Below are 27881 nucleotides of genomic sequence, written 5' to 3'. Positions count from 1 at the left end.
ACTAGAAAGGCAATATGTCAGTCAATGGAAGGGTAACTGATGTGATACAGCAATCTGTATACGGGGTAAAAGTGGGAGTTCATAACCCACTTGAATCAAACCGTGTAATATGATGTATTAAGAACTATGTAATGTTTTGAACGACCAATAATAAAAAAATAAATAAAAAATAAATAAATAAGACCCAGGGTGTAAATGTATACACTGACTAAAGCTCCAACATACATAGACTTTATACTTGTTCATTTTATTTCCAATTCTCTCTTAAAATCCAATATCTGCAATGTTGCCAGAATGGTTATCTCCAATACATTGTAAGTATATGAAATCAAAATCAGCCCTAGGTTCTTAACAGAAAAATCTGATCTCACCTTCTTTAGCCTCAATTTTGGTTTCTGTTTTAAAATGACAACTTGGTGTTTCAAACAATAGAAATGTGATTTTTTTTTTAAAGGTCTACAGAACTGTGATGTTAAACTAGCCAAGGAATTACACTCTCCTGAGGCCAGGCAACATGGATTTCATCTAGTTCATTATATAGTTCCACAAAGCCTAAGAATAAGAATATAGAGTAAAAAACAAGTGTTTGGTCAGTTTCAGCTATTTTTTTTTTTTTGCTTGTTTGTTAGTTGTACTGAGGTTTGATCCCAGAGTTACTTAACCACTGAGCCACATCTCCAGCCCTTTTAATTTTTTTTTTTTTTTTTTTTTTTTTTTTTTTACTTTGAGACAGGGTCTCACTAAGTTTTCAGGGCCTCACTGAGTTGCTGAGGCTGGCCTTGAACTTGTGGTCCTCCTTCCTATGTCTCCCTTGTTGCTGGGATTACAGGTATGTGCAACATGCCTGGCTTTCAGCTATGTTTTGAATCAAGTCTAAACTGCTAAAGTCAGTGGTAAAGTTAGACATTCTATAAATGTCTCCCTAAAGCAAACGTTAATGTCTTAATGTGTGAAAATAACTAAAGCAACACAATGAAATAGAAGAAAACAGAAAAGTAGTGAATTCAATAAAGAAGGAAATAGTCCAGGCCTGGTGGTGCATACCTGTAATTCTGTTGACTTGGGAGGCTGAACTCAGACGTTTGCAGGGACAAGTCCATTGGGTCAACTTAGCTCGACCCTGTTTCAAAATTAAAAACTTTTTAAAGGACTGGAGATGTAGCTGGTGGTAGAGTATATCTGGGTTTAATGCCAGAACCAAAAGTGAACATGGAATAAATATGATATTAAAACAGAAAAAAAAGATGTTCAACCATGTTAAACACTTAACAGAAACTAGTGTAGGGAGATCATCACTAATCTAGTTCTAAAATAAATCTAAAATAGAAAACATATGTGTATGTGTGTGTGTATATATATATATATACACACACACACACACACACATACATACATACACACACAAATATATATTTATGTTTTAGTTGTAGTTAGACATATACCTTTTAAAAAAAAAAAAAATATATATATATATATATATATATATATATTTTAATTGTAGTTGGACACAATACCTTTATTTTATTTATTTATTTTTATGTGGTGCTAAGGATTGAACTCAGGGCCTCACATGAGCTAGGCAAGTGCTCTACCACTAAGCCACAACCCCAGCCCCAGAAAACATATATTTTAAAATAATCAGTTTCTCAATAAAGTTGGCAGATGCAGAAAGCCAACAAAAAAAGTTTGCTCTGACATACTGAACAAGAAAAAAGTGAATAAACCGCAAATAAATATTCTTTTTTCCTGAATGCAACAGAAGACAGATATCAGAAGGCAGAAAACTAACCTGGCCCTGAGCTAAGGCAGACATGCAACCATATGTGTCAGGGAGAAAGGTGGAGGGTTTAGTTTATCAGAGGAGAGTTGTCATAAAGGTGAGACCAGAGAGAGTTCTGGAATGCAGGGACTAGAAAGCTCTTCCTATGTGGGAAGGAGCACTTCTTAGACATGTGACTCTGCCCTTGTTGCCACTGCACTATCAGGAACCTGAGCTTTCTCAGTCCATCTTTTCATTGTCCAATTTATTCCTAGTATACCACCCCTAGCAATTTGATTTAAATATTGCATCAAGTATATTAATGTAAAGATCTTTATTCCAGGCTTGTGGCCATGAAACAGTCTATATGCAGTGCAAGACACAAGAGAATGTCAAACACACACACACAGGCACAGAAAGCTGAGACTCACTGAGGCCAATACTTTACCTCCTCACAGGAGATGTGGGTGACAATCAAATTATAAACAAGAGGCAATGTGGTGAAGACCTTTTATAGCTAAGAGAAGTAAGAGTAATGTGAGGCTCTCAGGTATTTTTGGAATTCAGCCAATGGCAAAAAATACATTTTGTATGAAATCCAAGTACACACCTAAACTCATTGAAAAATTGAAATTAAAAAAAAAAACCTTATACTCACAAAATGTTGTGGTCTCTGATGTATTATTTTACATCATATTCTCTTCAACTAATAAGTAAATCCATGAAGATCAACTGAATTTACTCTGCCTGTAAATTTTAAAATATTTTCTTAGAAGACTAATCTATTTTAATGGCTGGCCCAGTCCTTGATGCTGGACTCAACAAGCCTTCCATCTCTCCTCTGGAATGTGTTGGGATGGGCAATATGACATTTTCCCTTGAGAAACCTCCCAATCTGAGTATTTCATGTTTGTTTCCAAATATCTCTCTTAAGTTCTATGGCTGACAAATCTTGCAAACCTACAAATAGCTCTAATATTTAGGATAAATTTGCATTTGATCTGTGTGAGAATTTAGTTCTGAAGCCAATCTTATTTTGGAGGTCACAGAAGGGAGTTCTCTGTTACATCTCATTTTTTTTCTAGTAACATTGTTTTAATATTGCTGCTGAAGCTATTTTTCCTCAACACATCTTAGGTATTTTTATTGCATTTCTCATGCAACACTTAGGAAATGATGACATTCACAGTTGAAGAAAATCCCCAGAGGATGCATCTGAGGTCATTGCTGTCCATTGAGTCCACAGGCTTCTTGACAAGTAATTATCAATTGTGAGCCCAACCCTGAGCTCCTGGAATATAATTTTGCTCATTTTTAAATTAAAAATAAGTACTCATACTTTACAAATTTGTGAAAATAAAATGATATGTGTATATGTGAGTCCTAATACAGCAGGTAAGTGATGATGGACCCACAGCTGCATCCACTAGGCTACTTGTCTTATAATTCAAGAGAGAAAATTTATGGGCTGGGGATGTGGCTCAAGCGGTAGAGCGCTTGCGCCTGGCATGCGTGCGGTCCAGGTTCCATCCTCAGCACCACCTATAAACAAAGATGTTGTGTCCGCCAAAAAACTAAAAAATAAATATTAAAAAATTCTCTCTTTAAAAAAAAAAAGGAAGAAAGAAAATTTACACTTCTGTTCTTTGTTTGCTGTAAAGAACACTTGAGCGGTACACATTAGACATGTTTCTGTAGTTACAAGTAATGCACAAGTATGGACAACAGAGTGGACAGGGAGACAAGGAGGGCACAAAGGGGGGTTATGTATGTTCATTAATGTTCTGGTTCCTTATGTGTGTGTGTGTGTTTGTGCGTGCGCACCAGGGATGGTGCTTAACCACTGAGTCACATCCCCTCCCCTTTTTATTTTTTCAAACAGGGTCTCACTAAATTGCTTAGGGCCTCACTAAGCTGGGAGGCTAGCTTTGAATTCCTGACTCATACTCCCAACTCACTGGGATTACAGGCATGTGCTACCGTGTACAGGAACATTCTGATTCTTTTTTTTTTTTTTGAGAGAGAGAATATGAATATGAATATTTTTCAGTTATCGGTGGACACAACATCTTTATTTTGTTTTTATGTGGCGCGGAGGATGGAACCCAGCCCCCGCGTGCATGCCAGGCGAGCTCGTTACCGCTTTAGCCACATCCCCAGTCCAACGTTCTGATTCTTAATGGAGACCCTAGCTACAAGGTGTGTCCCCTTTGTGATAATTCATTGATCTATATAATTTTAAAACTAATCCTATTTTTACTTTGCCCAATAAGATCAAAATTAGTTTTAAAAAGTGGTGAAGAGCAGAAAGGAAGGATTTTTAAAAAGGACCAAGGAACAATTTAGGGTTATGGACACATTAATTATGATGAATGTGGTGATGGTTTCATGAAAGGATATATATGCAAAAGATAAAAGTATATACCTGAAATATGTACAGGTTATTATATGTCAATTATACCATAAGAAAGCTAAAAAAATTGTATGCATCTAAAGCTGAAGTAAGAAAGGAAACACACATTCTTCAATAGTTAAACTAATAAAGAGCCTAAGAATTAAACTAATAAAGAGCCTAAGAATTCATTAACTAATAATCAGTCTCAATAATTTGGAAAAGGCAAATTTTATGAAAAGGAGAGTATAGAAAGACAGCCTTAGGCAAAAGAGCAAAATTTAAACATATTGAAAGTGAACACATGCACAGAGTGTCAGCAACGTCAAATTTTCATGCTTTTATTTTACTATTTTATTTTTTTAAAATATATTTTTAGTTGTAGATAGACACAATACTTTTATTTATCTATCTTCTATTTATTTATTTATTTTTATGTGGTGCTGAGAATTGAACCCATTGTCTCACATATGTTAGGCATGTGCTCTAACACTGAGCTACAGCCCCAGCCCCAAATTTTCATGCTTTTAAAAGACAAATAAAATTTAAAGAACTCAGGTTAAACTTCAGAAAAAAAATTATGTATCAATTAAACATATATATCTGATATATATTTATATATTTTTTCAAGGCTGCCTCATCTAATGTTGATATACTTTCTGGGAAACACTGTGAGTCATTGTAATTCATGTGTATGCATGCTTTAAAAGGAAATATGTAGACTGGGGTTGTGGCTCAGTGATAGAGTGCTTACCTAGCATGTGTGAGGCACTGAGTTTGATTTTCAATGCCACATAAAAATAAAATAAAAGTAAAGGTACTATGTTCATCTACAACTAAAAAATGAAATATGTAAAATTATCACAAAATTTAAATTTATGGAAGCAAACAAAAACCTCAATCATACCATGTGTAGATGATAATGCTGTAAATCACTGTAAAGTAATTTTTTATTTTGCATTCATCACACAGAGCACTGATACCTACATGGTACACTACTACATACCTAGGCTATATGTGATAACTGTCACTGTACATGCGGTCTGTCACCAACCAAAGGGTCATTGTGCCACACATGGCTGTATGCTATAACGTTACAGCAGTCAATGTACACCTCATAAAAGATGAATAAATAGACCTGTTGATCTAAAGACAGAACCTTTAAAGAGACACTTGCAATTTAGACAATGATAAGTTACAAGAGTTTGCACTGCAGGAAAGTAGAAAAATGGCATCGTTTCCAAAGAAAGCTGCTGGGAAAATGGGGTATCTGTGTGACTGATAATAAATGCAATTGTAGCCTTTCCTCATATCACATGATAAATCATTGTTCTCTGACACTTAAATACAAAAGCAAATCAAAACATTCAAAAATTATTATAACAAAGGGAGTTACAGGGTGGACATGGTGGTACACATCTATAATACCAGCTTTCCTGGAAAGCTAGGACAGGAAGATAGAAATTTCTATGGCAGCCTGGGCAACTTGGTGAGACCCTGTCTTATTATACGTCAATTATACTACAATAAAGCTATAAAAATTATATGCATCTAAATATATAAATTTCAAATAGGGTTGAAATGTAGCTCAATGGTAGCACTCCTTTGGTTCTAATCCTAAGAACCAAAACAAGGGAGTTATTTTCAAAATTACACAAAACAACATGTTAAAAAATAATAAAATTGGGCAACATTAAAATAAAAATTTTATTTATCAAATGCTACCATTAAAAGGTAAAAAGAGAAGTGACACAGTGGATGAAAATAATTCCCTCACATATAACCAAACATTTTTAGTAGGAAAGAAAAAGACAGGACACCAAAAAAAAAAAAAAAAAAAAAAGCAGATATCTCAATAGTTAATACTGATAAAAAGGCTCCAAAAATCTTAAGGAATCTTAGAGTAATGTAAAAAAAAAAAATCTTAGAGCAATGTAAAAAAAAAAAGTCACATCAGCTAGACAAAATTAAACAATAATAAAAAAATATGGAATAAATGGATTATGAACTAAAGAGAAAATGTAATTTGTGCTTACAAAAACTGGCTATGAAGATACATGATACACCATCAGCACAGTGCATGTGTGAACTATAAAAACATGTGAGGACCCAGCAATTCTGGTCAAAACAATTGAAATCTAGAGGGAGGGGAAAGTTTTCTCTGGTTTGCATCTTAGGAATAAATAATAAAGTGGGGAAAAATGATTTCTAGGACCCAGCCACATTTTTGGTCACATTACATTCAGTTTAACCACAGAAAACATCAGATAAGTATTAGAGAGCTGTCTCATCCATGTGATACTTCATGTGTATGCATGCTTTCAAAGGAAATATTTATAATTTACCAAAAAATTAAAATTTACAAAAGCAAATAAAAGACTCAATCACACACACAATGTGTAGATGATAAAACTCATCCTTCTACAGATTATCATTTTCCTCACAGTTAATTTCCAACATTATCCATCAAAATTTCAGCATGCTTTCCTTTTAGTGAAAGAAAGGACAAAACATCCTACAATTCATCTGTAAAATACATACAAAATTAGCCCAAACCCCCTCTGATTTCTAAAAGCAAAACAAGTAGTTGTCATTACTTGACACTAATATATATTATGAAACTCTAATTGTGCATTAATAGTGACTAAGGATTCATAATAAAAACAAAACCCATAGCTGAATCAACATGTATGTAAATTTTCTATTGTCAAGAGCAACAGAAAGGCCAAATACCAATCCAAAACTTATCAAGAATTACATCAGATTTGAAAGGATGACCAATCCAATCTAAAACTAGGTGCTGGGGCTGGGAGCACACAGCTCACTGGTAGAGTGTGCATGCAGAATATGCAAGGTCTGGGTTTAAACCCCAGCACCACAATAAAAGGCAGATGTTAATGGAGGATAATGTTGGAAATTCAGCAGAATAGAAGACTCCTGCCTCTTCCTTTCTCTATGGATACACTGTTTCCATAAATATCTACATGTTTCAAGACCTTAGACAAAGTCAGGTCACAAATGAGTTGAGACACTTAGGAGAGGAAGATTGGGACCATATATATATATATGAACTCTAAAGTTTTCTCTGGTTTGCATCTTATTTACCTAGTGCTGAGAGAGGAAGGGACCTCATACATATACACAAGTATCAAGACCACTTTCATGAGTGGTCTGGGACCAGGGATGACAATTAGTTAAATCTTGAAGGTTTCAGTTTATCCATAGACTTGACTCTCCATCTGCCAGCATACTCTGCCAACTGCTGTCTAGCCAGAATTATAAAGTTAAAAAGGGAAATACAGGCTCCCACTAGCAGCCTGAGTGGGAATTTGGCACTTCCTGAGCTCTCTCCCACAGTTCACTCTAGTAATAACTCCAATTATTCTTAGAAGGAGTCTGTCCAGGCACTGAGAGCCTCAACTTCAACACCTTTTCTTCCTGGGTTTTCATCCTAATCTTCTGTGAGCAAAGGTAACTGAGCATGTGTAAATCTCCATAGATCATAAACAAGTGGTTTTACTTTGGTATGCAAGTACTCCTTAGGGCCACAATCCCCACCAGTAGTGAAGAAAAGGGGTTAAAAACCACAGATCTCAGAAAAAGTCACAGCACACTCTTCTAGTGGCAATTTGACAGACTGGATTCTAAATTGCATTAGGGACTTCACCAATCAATAGCAGACCTCCTGCAGCCTGAACAGTGTTGTTAAAGTGGCTATTATCAAAAAGTTGCAGGATAACAAGTGCTTCAGAGTACAGACATATGAGGAAAACAAAACCCTTACAGAATGTTGGTTAGAATATAAATCTTGTACAGTATTTTAAATAGCATAAATATTTTTCAAAAAACTAAAAAATAGAGCTACCATATAATTCAGTAACAATAATTCTGGGTACATATCTAAAGGGATTGGAATCAGTATGTCAAAGAAATGACTGTACTCTCATTTTCATTGAAGTGCTATTCACAGTAGCTAATAAAAGAAACAATTGAAATGCCTTTTAGATGAAAGAAAGATCAGGACAGGACATTCAGTTATTTTCTGAGAAGCTTCACCCTCACAATTCCAGCTATTCTCTAGGAGCACAAGACCCAGGGAATGCGTACACTAGTCACTCCAGGAGGATTTAGACGGGGTTGCGGCACTTTGCGCCAGGCATTTATGAAACCCAGGGCCAAGAAAAGATGGGAGGATGGAGTGTGGACACTTCACACAATGAAGTCTACAGAGGAGAATCACAACTCAAAAAGAATAGTGGTAAGTTTTTGTGCTTAGGAAAGAGAAAGGGAAAAGCACACACATTTTTTCCCCCAAATGCTCAAGCAATTTTCTGCTCTCCTCTCATAAAAAAAAGAAAAAAGAAAAGAAAACAACCCTCAAAACAGAACACAAAATCTTTAAAAAGTGCCATCCAATACTTGGAGAAAAATGTGTCCATTTAAAATGTAGCATGGGAAACAAATAGTTCACAACCTGGAGAGGGGAATTCGACACTGCCATGTGGACAGGGAGCTGGAAACCTAGGAGTTTATCTATAACTTAGGCATTTATAAAGAGCTAGGCTACAGGACAGGCTCCTCTGGGTTGGACGTGCCGTTTCCCGCACATTCGGGAGGCCCAGAAAGTGGGGGAGCTGGGGGTCCCCGCAGACCCCAGCTATTCTCACGCAGGAACACCACTCACAGAGGTGGACCCTTCCTGAGGATGGTCCCTGGTCTCACCGCACAGCTGGGGAGAGGCCGGGCTGCTGGCAGGCTGCTGCCCAGACAGGGCTTCAGTCAGGGCCGAGGCGACCACGCAGTGACCCGAGGGGGGGCTGGGTTCCCGCCGCGGCGGACCTGCGCTCGGCTAGGACGGCCTGAGCGGCTGAGGGCGGCGCTGCCCTGAGGAGGACTCGGGGCTGCAGACTGGAGAGGACGGGGTGTCCCACCCACCGTTTCAGGTTCCCGCCGCGCCAGTCCTGCCAGTTCCACGCAGCGCCCGGGCTCCAGACGCCCTCGCTCACTCACCATTTCCAGGCGGTCGGGAGCGCAGCGCTCTCCGGTGGGTCCCCAGCGCCTCCGTGGTAGAGCGACGCGGACGGCAGGACATAGGACAACGAAGCTGCAGATGGACCGGAAGAATGGTGGGCTCCAGAGAACAGCGGCGATAGACGGCAGAAATCCGTCCCCTCGTCACGGGCTCTGAGCTGGATTGGACAGATCTCACCCACTTGCCCCTGATTGGACAGGACTTCAGGGCCAGCCCCCTCGAACGGAGCCCAGTGAGCCAACGCTCTGAGTGACAGTAGTTTGCACCCAACCAAGGATGAATGAGAACAGAACGACAGATTCTTGGCTCTTGTTTTTTTTTGTTTGTTTGTTTTTGTTTTTGTTTTTGTTTTTGTTTGGTGGGTTTGTTGGTTTGTTTTCCTCCAGTATTAGCGATATAACCCAGGGACTCTCTATCCCTCATTTACATCCCCAGTCCTTTTATATTCATATTCTCTCTCTCTCTCTCTCTGAATTTTGAAATGAGGTTTTTCCTGTATCCCAAGGTGGCCTCTAACTTGGAATGGCCTCTACCTTGGATTTCTGTTGTGCCCCACCATGGCTGACTATTTTCTTTTTCTTTTGAGGATCTATATATTGAACCCAGAAATTCAAACTGCAGATGTTTTAAGACACGACTTCCTCTGAGTAGCGGAATCTATCCTATCCAGGAAGATATGTGCATTGAACCCTGTCTCATATCAACCTTAATTATATGTTTATATATTATTCATGAATATAAAAGATTAGCAATTATTTTAATTTTTAAAATGCTTTTCTGCTCTCTGGTCTTATCAGGAAGTATCTTGATCTCTGAACTGGGAAACAATACTCTAAAGCAGCAATGTCGGACTCAAACAAAATGTGAGTCACAAGTGTAATCTCAGCGGCTTGGGAGGCTGAGGCAGGAGGATGGCAGGTTCAAATAGCCTCAGCAACTAAGAGAGGCCCTAAGCAATATATGCAGAATATTATCAAATATGACCAATATAAAATTATTAATTAAGTATTTATATTTTTGGAGCTGTATCTTGAAAACTCACTCTTTTTTATTTCAACACATCTCAATTCACAGTGGTCACACTCCAGCTTGCAGAGCTATGGCTCCCCTGACTTCAGCACCACAGGAAAAGAATAAAACTTCTTAGTAATATTTCTCCTTGGTCCAAAGCCCAGGAAAGACTACCTTCAGAAAGAGCAAGGAGCTCCTACCAACAAGTATTCAAAGTAGGCCACTATTTCTCCCACTATTTCTCATTTGATGCTGGGCACAAAGCCATTTTCCTTTCATATATCACACAGTAAACAAAGGAAGGTGGGTGTCCACGGAGGTGGGGGGTCACATGTATTTAGATCTCTTCAGTTAAGCTCTATTTAAAGAAGATAAAGGAACATATGATTTTGAAATTTGACCTAATGGCCAGGCTGTGAAATCTGTTTCCTTCTGTGGGATGGGCACTATGAGAGTTTAGCACCAATATATGCCTGCATATATTTCTGTATAATTCAACACTATCTAATGAGAGATCTAACTTTTAAGGTAGGAAAAAAGAAAATCAGCACATGTATGGCACCTCTTATTTGCCGAATAACATTAAGTCACATGTGATTTAATCTTGGCATTAAGATAGTGAATATATTAGTTATAAATCACTGGATATAAATACTTTAAAGTGTATTAGCTCATGATTTGGGCTGGTCACTCATCTAGGCTGGACTCAGCTGGGGTCTGAATGCTGCATATAGTTAGCTGATTTTTTATAAGATTGCTGGACTTCAGAGGGTGGGCTGGCTGTCAACTGGAGCCCCTTGGTCCTCCTCCTCATGATATTTCATCCTCCAAAAAGCTAATGTGGGCTTCATCTCATGGAGATGACAGGGTTATGAAAGCAAAAGCAAAATCATTCAAGGAATTTTGATCTTATCTATCCAATTAATACACTTTCATGATCACAGCTCTCGATAGGCCATAGAAAAAAAGAAAAGTTCAGATTCAAGGTTTGGGAAAGAGATTCTGAGTTTTGACAAGAGTAGGAGTAGGAGCACATCATCAAGTTTGTGGATACAGATAAGACTGAAGAATTGCCTATAATTTGACCCTCAGTATCATTCTGCATTTTCTTATAAGTGTGGTTCATATAACTGTTTAACATAAAGGAACATGTCTAAAGTCCCACAATTATTAAGGAGTTGGGCTGAGATTTGGGGTCCACTTTGCCTGATTCCAAAATCAAAATGCCTCCACTAAACCATATGACCCATCCTTTTCTTATAATGTAAGTGTTGGATAGTGACACTTACTCAGAACATCAGCACTAGATCAACACCCCAGTGCTCTTCTCCAGTGGGAATAATTCCTTGAGTGAATGCCTCTGGAGCTTCTGGGAAGTTCTTGGGAAATTTTTGGGAAGTGACTAAGCACTGAATTAAGAAAACTAAGAAACAACAATATATTATATTTCCTATGACAAGAAAAATTTTAAAACAGGTATCATGCACCCACAAGCATGGTGATAAAAAGCACACTATGGAAATTGCAAAGAGAAGCCTCATCTGTATCACAACAATGCTAAAAATGAACAACTTGAAACATCAAATAGGAAAGAATATGAAGTCATAGAGTAAGACAGTATTTTTAAAAAATAAAAATATTTTATTTTTAAAATATAGAGCATAGATCAAAGAACTTGCTAAATCTCCAAGTGAAAACATCACCTGGGAACATGTCTTCACAAAGAACTGTGAAGGCCAATGTGGCTAGCTTCAGCTCTGAGGCTTAAGTGCAAGGAATTAATCTAAATATGTTTGCAGGGGATTATCTCCAAATATGAGCTATGGAGAAAACATCACAAAGAATGAAAGCAATGTATAACACAGACACACACACACACACACACACACACACACACACACACACAGATAAATTTGAATAAGATACTGATAGAAGCCGGTAGTACATAGGAATTACATATAAAGAAAGGTTAAAAAAAAGACAAGGGTGTTTTAAGAGAAAAATAAATTCATAACCGTGATGCATGAAGCAACACAGGAGTGAGTTAGTTCATTTAGGTCACCATGATGGTCACTGGTGGAGATGGAAACTGAGTGCCATCTGTCTACTTCCAGAGGTCACATTCATCCTCGAGATACTGATTCTTGAAACCCTGTGCCCCTTCTGGAAAACCATTGGTTTTTCATGTCGATTTTGTAACCTGTGAATTTGCTGAATTTGTTAGCTCCAGCAGTGTTCTTGTGGAGTTTTTGAACCTTCTATGTATGCAATCATGTCATCAACAGTGATGATTTTATTTTTCCTTTCCCATTTTTATCCTTTTATTTCCTTCTCTTTCTAACACACACTGGTTAGAAGTTCTAATTCTGTATTAAACAGGAGTGGTGAGAATGGACATCCTTGTCTTGTTCCAGATTTTAAAGGAAATGCTTTGTATTTTTCCTTATTCACTATGATGATGGCCTTGGGGTTTTCACAGATAGCCTGTATGATGCTGACGTCAGTTTCTTCTTCCCCTAGTTTCTCTAGTGTTTTAAACATGAATAGGTGCTGGACTTTGTCAAATGCTGTTTCTTCATCTATGGACATAACTATATGCTTTGTGTCCTTAATTCTCTTTATGTGGTAAATTACCTTTATTGACTTGCATATGTTAAACTATCTTTGCATCCCAGGTATGAAACCAAGAAGATTGATGTACAATCTTCTTAATATTGAATATGATTGAACAATACACTTTTGGATGATGAATAGATAATAGAAGAAAACTAGGAAGAAACTTTTAAAATTCTTAGACTCAAACAAAAATAGTGATAAAACATACCAGAAACCACGGGGAAATATGAAGGCTTTTCTAAGAAGACAGTTTATAGCTTTGAGTGCCTACCTGAGAAAATCAGATAGATCCTATATAAAGGATGCACCTCAAGGCCCTTACAAACAAAAACAAATGAGTTCCAAAATCAGTTGATTATGACTTGTCAATATTTTATTAAGGTTTTTGCATCTAATTTAATCAGGGATATTGGTCTATAGTTTTCTTTCCTTGATGTATCTTTATCTGGTTTTGGTATCAGGATGATATTAGTTTTATAGAATTAATTTGATGAATTTTACCCCTTTCTATTTCATGGAATTATTTGAGGAGAGTTGGCATGATATCCTCTTTGATGGTCTGGTGTGGAATTCAGTTGAGAATCTATTTGGACCTTGGTTTTTCTTGGTGGAACAGTTTTTATTACTGCTTATATTTCATTGCTTCTAATTGTTTTGTTTAGTTTTCCTAAAACTTCTTGATTAAATTTCAGCAAGTTACGTATGTCTAGAGATGTATCCATTTCCTCTAGGTGTTCTAAAATATTAGAGTATAAGTTTTGTTTTTTCAAAATATTTTTAGTTGTAAATGGACACAATACCTTTATTTATTTACATTTTTATATAGTTACGAGGATAGATCCTAGTGCTTCACACACACTAGGAAAGCACTGTACGACTAAACTACAACCCCAACCTTAGAATATCAGTTTTCAAAATAGGTTCTAATGATCCCCTGGATTTTTATGATGTCTGTGGTGATTTTCTTTCTTTTTCAACTCTATTTTTTTTTAATTTGAGTGTTTTGTTTTTGTTAGGTTGGCTACAGATTTATCTATTTTCTTTATCTTTTCAAAGAGCAAACTGTATATATAGTTGTTTTTGGTGCCAGGAATTAAACTTGTAAGCAAAAATAATTTGGCACCATAATGAAAATACAAATAACTGGGATGGAAGCAGACTTCAAAAAGATCAGCAAGTTGTTTTTTTTTTTTTCCCTGCAGTGGAGTCAATCAATCAGGCAAGAAAGGGTTTATTTTCTAGGTATGGAAATGGCTTACAGGGTACAGAAGTCTGGGATTTATAGTTTACAATGAGGGTGAATTAATATCATTGGAGATTATAACAGAACACTGTTCTGTTCAAACAGTCAGGAACCTAGTTGTGCAGGTTAAAATTTCAACTCAAGAAAGCAGTTGTAAAAACTTTGAAACTCATTGTCCCTGGGGAAAGCTCCGAACTAAGTGTTCACTGTTTATCTTTCTTACTCTGAGACCCATTTTTTACCTAGATTTCACTATTTGTTTTTCTCCTTCCAGGACCCATTTGCAATGGGAAAAGGTAAAAGTCCAGGGCCCAGCTTTTCAGTATCTGCTTCCCTGCTTCAGGGCCCATTGTGGTTGGGAAGAAGTGAATGTTGACTTTTGGTGGAGATGCTGGGGCTGAACCCAGAAAGCGATTGAAGTTTGCTTTTTCTTTCCAGGCAATTGTTACTGGGAAAGGATGTACTGGGAGAGGTTTAATATTTGGCTAGTTTTTTTCCCCTCCTCCTGAGCCACACTATTCTTCCATTTTTCCTGGGGTGGGGGTGGCTATCTTGTAGGAATATTATTTTCCATAACCCTTCAGAACCCAGGGTCCCTTAACCATTAAACTACATGCCCAGCCCTTTATGCATTTTATTTTTAGATAGGGTCTTGCTCAGTTTGTTAGGGCCTCTCTAAGTTGCTGAGGAGGACTTTGAAATGGTGATTCTCCTGCTTGGCTTCCCAAGAAGAACCGACTCTTAATTTCATTGATGCTTTAAATGATCCTTTGTATTATTTTATTGTCTATTTTATAGACTTTGGTTCTGATTTTAATTATCTCCTTCTACTGGTTTTGGAATTGGTTTGTTCTTATTTTACAAAGGCCTTGAGGTTTTGATTTGGGATCTTTCTGATTTTCAAAGCTATAAACTGTCATCTTAGAATTGGTATCCTAAGGTGTCCCAGAGGTGCTGGCAAGGTTTATTGATGTAGGACAGATGATGCCATACACCTGAGGAATTTTTAGGAAGCAGGTTTATTTAACCTACACAGGTCCAGATGGGCTAAAGCTGAAAAATCTCTGGACCTCCAGCCTGGAGATAAAACTTTGAGTTTTATACCTAGTGGGTGGTTACACTACATGGTAATTAACATAGCAGTTACTTTTTGTTTCATATTCTTAGGTAGGACAAAAGTTTCACAAGTTTTTACTAAGAAAACAGAAATAACATTTGCATAGCAACAAGCTTGATTGCAGACCTAACTTTCACAAGAGGAAACCTGAAACCACAAGGAGCTTTCTGCAGAAATCCTGCTGACTTTATTATTATTATTATTCTAATTGTTGATGCACCTTTATTTATTTATTTATATGTGGTGCTAAGAGTTGAACCCAGTGTCTCACACATGCCAGGGAAGCGCTCTACCCAGAAACTACAACCCCAGCCACTGATATTTTTTTGTAAAAATCTTGCTGACAAGGAAAGAAGCTAATGATTTTGATTGGGGTTTTTTGGGGGGCTACATCGAAACACTACTCTCATTAAAATCTAAGACATTTTTTCCCTCTGTGGTATTAGGGCTTGAACTCAGCTGTGCTTAAACTGAACCACATTCCTTGCCCTTTAAAAAATATATATTTTATTTTGATACAGGACCTCGCTGAATTGCGGAGGCTGTATTTGCCCCTGCGACCCTCCAGCCCAGCCTCCGGAGCTGCTGGGATTACAGGTGTATTCCAGCATTTCCGACATTCTGAGCGCTTTTAAAGCTGCTTTCCAGTTTTCTTCTATCAGCCCTTCATCATTCAGAAGTGCGCTGTTCAGTCTCCGCGGCCGGGCGTCCCTGGGCTTCCACAGATAGTCACTGAGCTGGGTTTTACCCCGAAAGCTGCTGGTATTTGACGCCAGCACTCTCACCCCGGGGTATGCAGTCCAGCTGCTGCTGTGAGAATGGACCAAGCCCGCGACACCCGCGCTGCCACGTACCTCCGTCTGTTCCGACGTGCAGCCCCAGCTGTGTGGCGAACCCGAGGCCCCGCCCCGTGACGTAGAAAGCGTGCGCGCAGGGCCTTGGAGCAATGGCAAGGTGGGCGACTTTATCTGGGGACCTTGGACCGCGAAGTACCTAGCAGTTGATGATGGCGCCTATTGATGGCGTCTCATGGGAGAGGCTGCGCGCATCCGCGTCCACCGCGGACCGCGCGTTGGTGCTGGGCTCGCGTGGACTGCTAGGCAATAGCCCGCTGCACCCACGTAGCCGAGCGCGCCAAGAGCTCCTCCTGGCAGATTGGAGAAGGTCAGGAACACGCCGGACCACCCTGCTCTCCGTGACCTCTTGCCCTTAGCAGACTGTGCTGGGTTGAGCTTGGTCACTGACCCCAGAGCTGCTGCACGTGCACTCCTGTGTGGTGGAGTGGCCTGAGACTCCATGTTCCCAGCCCCAGTGGGGCCTGAGAGGGACAGCCTGGACCTTCCCGGGGTGAGGGGCGCTGGGAACAGCGGTTTGTGCAGTTTGGAGATATTCCTTCCCGGGTGCATATGGGAAGGATATGGCTGATCACTCAGCCGCCCCCAGTTTGGCTCTTGTCTTTCTCCATCTGCGCTTCTCTGACACGCCCCCTGACCCCGCAGCTTCCTGTGAGCCCTGGAGCACCACTGAACCACTGGCCTTCTTCAGAAATCTGATTCCAAAGTTCTGCCCATTGCACAAAGTCCAAGTGATCAATGAGGCAGTGAAGGTACCTGTGGCAAGGATGGGTTGGGCCTCTGTGTAGTCAGTGAAGGAGGCGTCCTTGTCCAGAGAGGCTGCGTGATGGACTCATTCGTCTGTGTTTCTTTCTAGACCAATTTGACAACAGGGTTGTGATAGATATGGGGATTCCTTTAAGTCGAGTGGCACATTCCAGCTCTTAATTGTGGGCCCTAGCAGCTGACTGCCAATTTCTTTCTGGGTTCTTCTTTTCTCACGAATATGAAGGAGATCCTTGGATAATAATGGAAGGCAAGAGTGAAAGGAGTAGGATTTATTCAGTGAAAAGAAAAAGAGAAGTCTTGCAGGGCTGAAGGGAATCTGGCAGTAGGTTTCCACTTACATGTACTAATCTAGGGGCTTATGTCCCTTCTGGGTAGGGAAACTGATCAGAATCTGTGCTAAACAGATACATATTGTAAAATTACCAGGGCTGTTGGTTAAACTCTGTGTTAAACAGGTATTGGAAAAGCATCAAGGCTATTGGTTGTGCCCTTTTAGTTTGAACTTACCTATAACCTCCATTTGAATCTGCCCCTACTTTCATTTTTCCCTTGCTCTGGGATAGAGGCTTGGCTGTTAATATTTGGACTGCTTCTATAGGCTGACTTCATGGAGTGGTGGTGTTTTTTGTTGTTGTTGTTTGTTTTGTTTTGTTTTGGTTTGGTTTTTTTTGCATTAGGGGGAAAAGAAACAAAACAAAACAAACAAACAAACAACAACAGCAACAAAACTTAAATCGGGAGCCCATTATCCTGACAGCCTGACCATTTTACTCTCTATCTTATTCCCTGGGGCTAGAGAGAATAGATTTTGGGGCCCATTCTAAAGAAGAAGAATCAGGTGGCTGATTATATGTACAAAGCCTGGGAGGAAGGCTAAGAATTGCTCTGAAAGCCTCTTCCTGGGGCACTTGGTGAGAGGTGCCAGGAGAAGAGGCAGGGCTCCTGACCTGCCAGATTGTAACCCATCACTGTTCAGCAACTGTGGGTCCAAATCTACATCCTCACTCCATACAGGCAGCTGAAGGAGGGACTGGACTCCAGCAGACTAAAGTGGCTTAGGACATGGCAGAATGATTTCAGGGTCCAAAGGGAATCCTGCTTTTGGCCACTCACTGATCTGAAGCAGAGACTAGAAGTTAAGTCATTCTCCACACTCACCATGAGTATGGATAAGAGCATAGCCAAAATCGAATACATGTAGTTAATTACTTCATGTTCCAGGATGCATGCTCACTTTTTGAATATTACAGCTTAAAGTATCATTCATAATAGAAGTGAAACACTGAAAAAGGCTTTGTGGGTTGTCCCAGTCACTTCTAAGGATGCTAGAGGTTGAAGTGGGCAAAAGTCCAAGGTCAGCATCATCAATTTAGCAAAGGTGCTAAGTAAAAATAAAAATGACTGGGGATACATGTAAGTGGCTAAGCAACCCAGAAAGAAAAGAATATGTTGCCATTTAAAATAACTTTGATAAGGGTGTGGCCAGGGGGCTTGGAGTCAGCAGTGCTCCCCTTACCTATGGATTGTGTAGAATACACTGCCAGTCTCTATCTTCTTTTCACCATGGCTGCTTCTGATATTCAGATGAAAGAACTGGAAATGTGACTCAGGCCAGGTTTTTGAGCTGATTCTAAGCTCTCTGTCAAAATAATCTGTCCTAGATTCCCCCTTTTCCCTCTAAAAATAAGCATCTTTCCTTGGAAGAAATTCAAAAGAAATTAGAAGTGTAGAAGAAAGATTGAGTCCTATGAAGCGGAGGTCAAGAGCATGAGAAAGAAGTGCTTCAGAAAACCATAGAAAAAAACAACCTCAATAAAATGGAGGAAGAGAAACTGACTAACAAAGAGAACTGAGATGCACAAATGGCTGCCATACTGAAGCATTAGTGAGAGAAAAGTAAGCACATTGAAGAGGTACAGAAGAACAAAGAATCCAAAGACCCTGCTGACGAGACAGAAGCTGACTAATTTGTTCTAAGAACTGACTTTCTCTCCTTCCCTTCCTGAATATCCTAAGATTGTACCGGCCATTGTCATTTTATTTTTTCCCTACTCACAAATATTCTAGAAGCTGCTGTAGGACTGCTTATGTAGATCCAGACTATAAGGTGTTGTTTTAGGGGATAAAGGGGGAGAAACTGAAAGTGATTTAATCTGTTTCTAAAGTGTTAGTCTTTTTGGTGTAGCTGTTTTTATTTTTGCATATTTTCTACTTCAGTGCACTTGGTGTACTGAGTAAATGGCAGGTACCATATTGGCTCTGTAAAAACATCTTTATGAAGAGTATGTAGTGGCTTCTTTCAAACTCTTAGATGCTGAATATCTGTTTACTTTTCAATCCCAGTTCTGTGCAAATCATTATAGATGCTACTGAACTTGAATGGTTAACAAAACTACACAAAGCTGTTAAAAAAATAAATAAATGGCTGAAGCTGGAGACTTCATGGTAAGGGAAATGATCCAGACACAGAAAGAAATCTATTGCATACTCTATGTGTGTAATCTGGGCAAAAACATTTGCATGTATAGAGAACAGTGGTTATTAGAGAAAAGTAGTTAATAATCCTTGCATCATATACTAGAAATTCCAAAGAGTCGAATTTTAGGTATTCTTACTGCAGAATCAATAAATATGTGTGATGATGGATTTTATTCTGACATATTCACTATACATAGTAATGAAATTTGGTGTGATATTTTCATATATGCATGCACATGTACTGATAATATTCAATTCCCCACTTCTTCCACTCTTGATGCCCAGAATCCTTCCTGGGCAGAGTCAATATTCTGCTTTCACATTGATTTTATTTTACCTGCCATATATAATAGATAGTAGCTTGTGATACATTTTCTTCTGTGTCTGTCTTTCATCTTTTAGCATTACATCATCCAGTTCCATCTATTTTGCTGAAAATTACAGGATTTCATTTTTTGTTTGTGACTGATACTAATACCATTGTGAATACCTAACATACTGTCTGATGCATACTTTGTTTACCTATGGCACTAATTTTTCTCTTTTTATGTATGCTAAATATATTGTTACACAAGTTAAATTTCTACAACAAAAGACAGAAACAAGGAATAAAGTAAATTTGGGAACTATACTCCTTGGCCTGATTTTATCCAACTGAAACGAAGTAATCTAAAACTTGAAAAATAAAATCACATCCCTATTTTGCTTTAAATATGATGATAAATAAGATAATAGTATGCTAATTCTCTTTGAATCTGTCAAGCACTAAACAAATATGGGAGTCTTCAGTAGATTCTATTACACAGAAAACTGCTCTTGTACAAAGAAATAAAACAGTAGGTTGATAGGAGATGTATGATTCATAATCTTTCTGCAAACTTACACTTTCAGTGTAAGTGTTCCAATTATTTGGCCCAAAACCCTCATGTTTACTTCATCCATCAATAATAACTTTAGTTTTTATTTTGGTGTGTGTGTAGAAATATAGAGACAGAGATCGTTCTGAACTTTGACATGTCTTGCAAATTTCTTTTTTCCTTAATATTTTGTTTTAGTTGTAGTTGGACACAATACCTTTATTTTATTTTTTAATGTGGCGTTGAGGATTTCCCCACACATGCTGTGGTTCTACCCCTGAGCCAAAACCCCAGCCCTGTCTTGCAAATTTCTGTCACAAACCAGGCAGGCAGTTCTGCCTATGGTGCTCACCACTGACACAGACATTTCTCATCCATAAAAATGGAGACAATAACACACATTTCCAAGTCCAAACCTCATTCTGAGCCAAGCTGTAATAATATGAAAGTCAGAACACAATCTACTTTTAAAACACTTCTATGTTAAATCTCATTGAGAAAAACTACAGCTGACATAGCAGGAAACATAAGCAAGTTACAACACCCCTGACTTTAACAAAGTCAGACATACTGGTATTCATGAACGGTCCATGGGTTGCGGGTTGGTCACTGCGCATCAAAGCCTAGTGAATAGAAACATCTATTGTCTGGGAATGAACAGTGGACATTTTATTTGGTCAAATGCTAGGGACAGTGTGAATTATATCCAACTCTGCCATGTTCCAAATAGCACCTGAAATGGGTGTGACCTACCAAAATGCCAATCAACATGCTGACTGCAAGACATCACAAAGCAAGATTCCACCCTTGAAACTTTATTCCTGCCTTTGATGTATTCCCTTAAATAAACCAGAGCCATTTTTCTTTTGTCTAGTTCCAGCTCTTGTTTAGACTGGATGTATCAGGGGCTCTGCTTTTGTAATATATTTCTGACTCTTTGACTTTTGTTCTTCACTAATTATTTTAGATTTTAAGCTTTCCTCCTTGGCAGGAGGAAAAAAAACCCAATGAGATGCTGGCCATCATTCCATTAACTGGTGAGACTCTCAGCCAAAGTCTGAGTCCCTCTAAGTCAGAACTCAAGAAGACAAGCCCATAAGCTTCCACAAACACACATTGCCAGGCACAAGAGATGATAGAAATACTATCCAACAAACTTTCTTGTTCTCTATCTAGCAGAAGATAGAGTTATAAAATAAATCCACCAATCTCTAAAACAAAACCAGTGTTGTCAGGAAATTTATGTCAGTTTCCAAGGCAAGAAGCCTTCCTCCATGAGGGACACTGGAACTGTGGAAATTAACCCAACATTCCCCTGCCACCCTGACCTTGCAGTACATCCTCTGTCCTCAAGATGACAAGCAGACTCATTCCTGGGAACCAGAGGCAGCAGACCCTGAGATGCCTCCACTTGCATTTGTGGTCGAAGACATGCTCAGCAGTGATGGGGTGTGCAGGGCGGAGTGTACAGGGAGAGGGTGTGCAGAATGGGGTGTGCAGAGCAGAATGTGCAGGGAGGAGGTGTGCAGGGAAGGTGTTAAGGGAGGGGGTGCAGGAAGGGGGTGTTCAGAGCAGAGTGTGCAGGGAAGGGACTTGCTCTCCTCATTTTTTTGTGAGATGGGATCAGCAACATGAAGCAGTTCCATGCTGTTAACAGGCTGCTCTGGTGACACAGGACCAGGCCTGGGAAGCACCAGACCTGGGGACAAATCCCAAAGCAGTCCCAGTCCTCCGCCTGAGGTTGGCCCAGCTCAACTTTGAGCCTTGCACCTGCCCCGTGAGTGCCAGCTGGCTGTCAATGAGCAGGGATATGTCCATGTTGGTACCTGGAAGCCTCACATGTAGTAGGCACATGCTCCTGTTCATGAAAAAGGGGTCTGAGGGAGCATCCACACCCATGACCCCACCATAAGAAATTGACTCTGTACTTTCAGCTTTAATGGCAGCAGACCCTTGTAAAATGAGGGATGCTCCTTCTAGAGGATTTTGAGTCTGAGCAGGGAGGATGCAGGGCCAGGCCACTCTCATCTCAGCAAAGGCAGCTCTTCTACCCTCACACCTTCTAGGTCATATGGTGTGCAGAGCATGGCTCCAGGTCTGTGGCCTGGTGCTGGGCACCCTTCCTAGCATTTGCAGCTTCCTTTGATTCATTAAGGCAAAGATAAGGGGACATTAATGCCACCCACTTTAGGCAGAAAGGGTCTGAGATTGACAGAATCAGAGGTAACATTTATAGGCCATTATTAATTCAATCAGAAAACATAGATGAGCTGGATGCGGTGGTACAAGCCTCTCATTCCACTGATTCCAGAGGGTGAAGTAGGAGGGTCTCAAGTTCAAGGCCATCCTTATCAACTTAGTAAGGCACTAAGAAACTTATAGAGAGACCCCGTCTCAAAAATAAATAGATAAATAAATAAATAGGGCTAGGGATGTGGGTCAGTGGTTAAGTACTCCTGGGTTCAATCCTCAAGACCAGAAAAAAAATAAATTGGTTATTTAATTTCACATTTCAATTCACCTGGCATTATCTCATTTTTTAAAAGAATTCAGGTGAGGCCCAAGAGGACAAGAATCCTGTCCCAGCTCACAGATTGTTGTCTGAGGTGGGCAGGGTTTGGTTTTCCCGCCAGAACAAGGTCTTTACAGTTTGGGAGCAAACAAGAATGATGTTCAAGGATTTGCCACTTGGGGGCAGTGGAGTCCCATGAAAGGAAAAGCGAATCCCCGCCCAGCCCAGCTTTGGAAGGTCCTTCATGTCTGTTTAAGGGATTTGGCAGGTGGTCAATGGAAATTGGGTAAAAGTGTGTCTGGGACCAGAGGCCAGGTTCTGATGCCACCTCTCACATTCACGGGCTGTGAGATCTGAGGGAAGAGTGCACCACTTCTGCTCCCCCAACCTATTCCCTCCCCTGAGAAGGGACTCACAACCAAGAGTGACCCAGGTCCCTAAACAGCCACTTACCATGCCAGGCACATGCTGAGCACTCTGAAGCCACCTCATCATATCCTGGGATCGCCAATAGATCTTGGAGGAAGTTGCTAGAGTGCCATGTCATAGATGAGGCTGGTAACTGTCTGGGGATACTTGCCAAACAGAAGCTGCTTGTAGAATCCACCTCTGGACCATCCTTGATGCTCAGGCACAAAGCACTGTGAGGAAGAACCCCACCCACCTTCTCTCTGCTTACTGTCCTGCTCCCAGCCCCAGCCTTATGTAACCCCCACCCTGCCTCTTCTTCCATTAGAAATACCCCGTACCACTCCACATTTCCATCCTTTCCCCCAGCTCTGCCCACAGTCCTGATCCCTGGTCTCCACAAACCAGTCTCTGCAGCCTGAGCCCCACATAGACCTTATCTAGTGATGTGCAAATCCTCCAGGACCCTTAGGTTTGTCTCTGTCCCAAGAGAAGAAGAGCACAGCTGGGAGGACAGGTTTCCTCAAGAGGGAACCTCAGGCTTCACTGGCCAGGAAAGGCTTTAAGAGATTGGGACTTGATCCTTGGTCATTGTCCCTTGGTGAAGGTTCAGTACAGCTGGTCGGCTGGAGACCTGACTGGGCTGCTGGAGCACCAGAGACTGCAGTCAGGGCTGGGCACTGGGCAGTCCTACTGCCCCATGGTGGCTTATGAGGGAGAGAGAGGGACTCAGCAACCCTGGGAGGGCAGCTGTGGTGTGGGCATCCTGTCCTAAGACAGAGCTCACAGAGGAGAGAGTGGCTGAAGGTTCATTGGACCTACCTAGGACTTGGGCCATGTTCTAGGCTAATAGCTTGGAGCAGAAATCAGAACCAGCACAAATTCTGACATCTGAGCCTTGGAGAGAGGGGACCAGACGTTGGTTAGGAGAGAAGGGAGCAGCCTTGACCAAGGCAGAGCCCTCCATGGACACTGTGACCTTCCTACTGCCTTTCCCAGGAAGCTAAGTTGAACTTTATTTTATTTAACAAGAAAGAAAGAAAGAAAGAAAGAAAGAAAGAAAGAAAGAAAGAAAGAAAGAAAGAAAGAAAGAAAGAAAGAAAGAAAGAAAGAAAGAAGAAAGAAAGAAAGAAAAGGAAAGGAAAGGAAAAGAAAAGAAAAGAAGGAAGGAAGGAAGGAAGAAAGAAAACTTGAGCATAGGGCTAAGTCCAGACTCTACCACTAATAAAAACTCCTACCTTCTTTCCCCCCCAGTTCTGGGGATTGAACCCAGGGGTTCTCTACAACTGAGCTACATCCCCAGCCCTTTTAAACTTTAGCTTGAGACAGGGTCTCACTAAGTTGCCCAGACGGCCTTGAACTAGTGATCCTTGTGTTTCAGCCTCCCGAGTAGCAAGCCATTTGAACAAGCATTTATTTAGGGCTATTGATTTATGTAGAGTAACTCAGTTCCCACAACCCTCTGAAGGATGGATGGTTTTAACTTTATTTGCCCATGAAAACTTGAAGGCACCAAGAGGTTGAATGACTTGCCCAGGATCACTTGGGATAGGTATTCAAATACAGTCATCCTGGCTCCATAGTTCCTCCTGACCACATGAGAAGGAAATGATGGCCTTTCCCCTCTTTCCAATTGAAAATATGTATTGCTTTTCCTGGTTTGAAATGTAACTGAAGAGACATATTTGATCAAGATAGATGGATATAACCTAGGTGCGGTGGCACACACCCATAATCCCAGAAACTCAAGAGGCTGAGGCAGGAGGATCATAAGTTCAAAGTCAGCCTCAGCAATTTAGCAAGGCTCTAAGCAACTTAGTGAGACCCTGTCTCAAAATAAAACATCAGTAAAAAAAAAGAGGTGCTGGGATGTTGCCCAGAGATTAAGCACCCTGGGTTCAATGCTCAGTACTAGAAAAAGAAAGAAAGAAAGAAAAATGATCATAAACAGAAAAAGAGATGACTGTCCACTAGCCCATGTTGGACACAGATGTGTTTGCCTCTGGTTTCAACATGACATAGTATGGCCAGATCTTTGGAGATTAAATTTGCAAACGTAAATGGTAACCCAGCATGTGGCAACACTGGGAACACTGGCAACACATGCACAGCATGTGGCAACACTGGGAAACTGAGATAATTGGGACACAGGAGGGAGACTTGGGAGAGTGCCCAGAAGCTCATGGAGTCTGGGAGAGAAAGGCAGTGATGGGCACGTGCCAGGAGCTCTCAGGTGTCCACAGCCCAAGGCTGGAAGACCTGGGCATTTATGAATATTCCAGGCCTGCTGTTGGGTCTTCAGGAACTGAGTCTGGCCCTCAGCAGTGGGCACAGCTAGGGTCTCAGATGGTGGATACAGAGGACATCAAGCCTGGGAGGCCCCCCCAACTCACTGGTTGAGTATGGGACTGGTGGGGGAGAATGAGTTGTTCTAGATGCCCACCCAACTCACTTAAGGAGCTCAGCTCCCTGCACAGCCCAACATTGTCTTCAGCCTTTGCAGGAGAAAGAGGCTGTACAAACAGAAGGGCCCACAGCAGTCTGCAGGAGGGCAGTGACCCAGGCCTGGCATGCCTGTGTGAGAGCCATGGGCTCCAGGGACCTGGAACCCCAAAAATCAGACTTCCAGGAGCCCCCAAATGGCCTTCCTTTTAAGGGTCTCTGTTGAGTATGAGGTTTCTAGGGAGAGAATAAAGTTTTTTGGGCTAAGGACAGCTGGGCTCTGGCTCAAACTGAAAAATAAAAAAGGGCTGGGATTGTAGCTCATAGGTTAAGCACCCCTGGCTTCAATCCAGCACCACAAAACATAAGCAAATAAATAGAGATAAAACCAACAAAAGGGCCGCTGATGAAGCTTCGTGATAGAAGGCTTGACTAGCCTGGGTGCAGCCCTGGGTGTGATCCCCAGCCACACACACAAGTATCTATCATGAGTGCAAAATGGATATCACATTTCTAACATAATGACCTCCATAGCCTGTCCCAGCCTGCCTGAGAACACCCACGGCAGGCTGCATTAGGGCAGTCAGTAACACAGCCAACCTTTCACTGCAGTACTAAGTGTCTTAGTTTCTGTGCTGGGGATGGAACCAAGGCCCTGGTGCAGGCTAAGTGCACTCTACCACTGAGCCTCTCCCCAGCTCTCAAAGTACTTACTGTATCACTCAGGGTGTGAACGCCGACTGAAAAGGAGCACCCAGTTGTTGTGTAGGGTACATGTTGCACTTTCATACTCCTGGAGAACACAAGTCAGGGGCCAGCTGCCTCTGATGATCTTTCTAACATTTGAGGGGTGCTGGGGTTGAATGCATGGGCTCCACACACACTAAGCACATGCTCTGCACCCAGGGCTGGCTGAGATCTTAACAGACCAGATGCTTCTGATGGTGCCCAGAAGTCACTTCCTGACTTCAGTACAGTGTGCCTCTAGGGAGACAGAGCTCTCCAGAGAGACGGAGCACTCCAGATCAGGATGCCCTGCCCCCAGCGCCTTTTTGTTTTGGGGACCTGGGATTGAACCCAGTGGTACTTAACCACTGAACTACATCCCTGTTCGTTCTTTTATTTATTTATTTATTTATTTATTTATTTATTTATTTATTTATACTTTTTGATACAGAGTCTTTCAAAGTTGCTTAGGGCCTTGCTAAATTGATGAGGCTTGCTTTTAACTCTCATCCTCCTATCTGAGCCTCTTAAGCTGCTGAGATTATAGTCATGTACTACCGCCTCAGTTTCCTGTAAAAAAAAGAGTCCTTCCTTGCCCGAATCTTCACCATATTGAATTAGGATCTGACTTACTTAACAAGACTTCTAAAGCACAAGAAGTAAAATCAAGAATCAGTAAATGGAAAGGATTCAAACTAAAAAGCTTCTCAGCAAAAGAAAAAAATCAATAACATGTAATAAGAATTGTAATGCATTCTGCTGTCATGTATTTAAAAAAATAAAATCAATAAAACTGAAAAAAATCAATAACATAAAGAGAGAGCCTACAAAATGGAAGAAAATCTTTACTACATGCATCTCAGATAGAGCACTAATATATATACGCAGCCAACCTTCATATATACACAGGATACGTGAAGAACTCAAAAGACTTAACACAAAACAAAAACAAAACTAATCAATAAATAGGCTAAGGAATTGAACAGACACTTCACAGAAGAAGAAATACAATCAATCAACAATATATGAATATATATGAAAACAAGTTTAACATCTCTAGAGATTAGAGAAATACAAATGAACACAACACTAAGATTTCATCTTATTTCAGTCAGAATGGCAGTTATCAAGAATAGACAGCAATAAATGTTGGCAAGGATGTAGGGAAAGAGGTGCATTCATACAGTGCTGGTGGGACTGCAAATTGATGCAACCGTATGGAAAGCAGTATGGAGATTCCTCAGAAAACTTGGAATGGGGGCTGGGGTTGTAGCTCAGTGGTAGAGCACTTGCCTAGCATGTGTGAGGCACTGGGTTCAATTCTCAGCATCACATAAATATAAATAAATAAAAATAAAGGTATTGTGTCCATCTACAATTAAAAAAATATTTAAAAAAGAAAACTTGGAATGGAACCACAATTTGACCCAGCTATCTCACTCCTTAGTTTGTATCCAAAGGACTTAAAATCAGCATATTACAGTGATACAGCCACATCAGTTCCAGAAGTGTGAGAAAACTAATTTCTGCTGTTATAAATGATCCAGTCTTAGGAGTTTTGTTAGAGCTGTATAAAAAAAAAAACCAATTTGGCAAGACACTTTGCAACTCGGCAAGACGCTATCTCTAAATAAAATATAAAAAAGGCCTGGGGATGTGGCTCAGT

At 40.4% G+C, this 27881-nt stretch overlaps 1 protein-coding gene and 1 pseudogene across 1 annotated transcript in view; one reads left to right on the top strand and one right to left on the bottom strand.

The window, feature by feature from the left end:
- The window catches only part of LOC113197251 (uncharacterized), a gene marked incomplete at its 5' end in the record, with an annotated part of 197566 nt that overhangs the window by 39271 nt on the left and 130414 nt on the right, over positions 1-27881 (bottom strand). The window lies entirely within an intron of this gene.
- LOC113197223 (stathmin pseudogene) lies at positions 17980-19870 on the top strand (annotated as a pseudogene).

Source organism: Urocitellus parryii, chromosome 12, assembly GCF_045843805.1.
Source record: "Urocitellus parryii isolate mUroPar1 chromosome 12, mUroPar1.hap1, whole genome shotgun sequence".
NCBI classification, from domain to species: domain Eukaryota; kingdom Metazoa; phylum Chordata; class Mammalia; order Rodentia; family Sciuridae; genus Urocitellus; species Urocitellus parryii.
Note: the sequence above shows the minus strand (reverse complement) of the source record. Positions and strands in the feature narration are given on the sequence as shown.